Source organism: Chrysochloris asiatica, unplaced genomic scaffold (genome assembly GCF_000296735.1).
Source record: "Chrysochloris asiatica unplaced genomic scaffold, ChrAsi1.0 scaffold00035, whole genome shotgun sequence".
Lineage (NCBI taxonomy): Eukaryota > Metazoa > Chordata > Mammalia > Afrosoricida > Chrysochloridae > Chrysochloris > Chrysochloris asiatica.
In genome coordinates, this window is record NW_006408553.1 from 22,551,922 (window position 1) to 22,553,648 (window position 1,727).

Below are 1,727 nucleotides of genomic sequence, written 5' to 3' on the forward strand. Positions count from 1 at the left end.
AGGACCCTATCTTCATCTTGCCTACAAGGGGAAAGATCTAGGGCAAAACCAACTTTATGGCCACACATCTGTAAAACTTGAGGATAAGGTGTACCAGGGGGCAGACCAGGAGGCTTTCTACAAGGGGACAAACATGGAACACCATGTCCAAGAAGAGGAAGTATAGAAACTGCCCACGTTGGTGGTCCATAAGCTGAAATCTTCCTAAGGATGGAGGGTGGCTGAGCACTAAGAAGTGGAATGTCCTAGATCAAGATGGTGGAAGGATCATGGGGCATATTTGGTAAAGGAATACTCTCAACTGCCATGTGCTGAGCATTCTTAATAGAATCAAAATATTGGCTAAATTGAGCCCTCTTCTGTTCATAGTCTACTTCAAACTTTCTCAAGTCTTTGTAAATATCTGGATTCTCTTTTTCATAGTCATAGAATATGTTCAAAGGTTTCACACAGTTTTTTATGCTTGTCTTTCAGAACCTTTTCATTTAACTGTGACTGTTGCATTGGATTAAACTCAAGTTAATCTAATTTTTCCATGTCATGAATAATGTTTGGGATCCTTCTTCTTTAAAACCGCAGTTCATACCATTATACATTGTTTCTTGTTCTTTTTTAATTCTCTTTTTCCAGGCTTCTTTTTGGGCCAGGTCTGTGGGGTTCATAAAATTTCCACTCTTGGTAGATGATGTAGATCTCCATCCTATGATGGCAATCTGTGTGGTTTACTTGTTATTTAAAAAAAGAACAAAATAAAATAGTTCTGTTGGGCTCCTAGTACTGCAAGAGGGGTCAGGGATGATTCCTAGTTTCTTTTGCTTCATACAGCCTTTCACCCCTGTCTCCCAGTCAGACACTCAGCCACTATCATCTTGAAACTTAAATAATGCTTACAGATTCAAATGGAATTATTCTCTTTTATATTGATAATCATTTATTTAGAAAAAAATAAAAACTATGAACAATATGAACTCTACATTTAACTTTAGGAAATCCAGTAAATCTTTAAAAATGAAATGGCTATGTGTATGAGTGTGGGGATTGGCCAAAATCAGGACAGATCTCATTGCCAGCATTCATTGGAGTTGTGGATTTAGCAGTGAAAGTATGTAGGGTGGTTATTTGTCGTTGCTAGGTGCCATCGAGTTGGTACCAACCCATAGCAACTTTACACACAGGAGAACGAAACACTGCCCGATCCTGGGCCAACCTCACTACTGTTGCCAGGTTTGAGTCCACCAATGCTGCCATTTGGCCAATCCATCTCATTGGGGGTCTTCCTCATTTTCTCTCACCACCCACCTTACCAAACATGATATCCTTCTCCAGCGACTCATCCCTCCTGACAGTATGTCCAAAGTATGAGAGAGAAAGTTTGGTAATCTTGGCCTCCAAGAAGCACTCTGGCTACACTTCTTCCAAAACGGATCAGTTGGTTCTTTTGTCAGCCCATGGCACTTTTAATATTCTCCTCCAACACCATAATTCAAAAACATCAATTCTTCTATGGTCTTCTTTATTCACTGTGCAGCTTTCGCATGCATATGAGGTTATTGAAAATACTATGGCTTGAGTTAGGTGCACCTTAGTCCTCAAGCTGACATCTTTGCTCTTCAACACTTTAAAAAGATCTTGTGCAGCAGATTTGCCTAATGCAATATGTTGTTTGATTTCTTGACTGCTGCTTTCGTGAGCATTGATAGTTGATCCAAGAAGAATGAAGTCCTTGA

General features: G+C 39.7%; 1 pseudogene; it reads right to left on the reverse strand.

Moving 5' to 3' along the window:
• Positions 1-1,727, reverse strand: part of LOC102810958 — a 111,291-nt pseudogene that overhangs the window by 1,182 nt on the left and 108,382 nt on the right.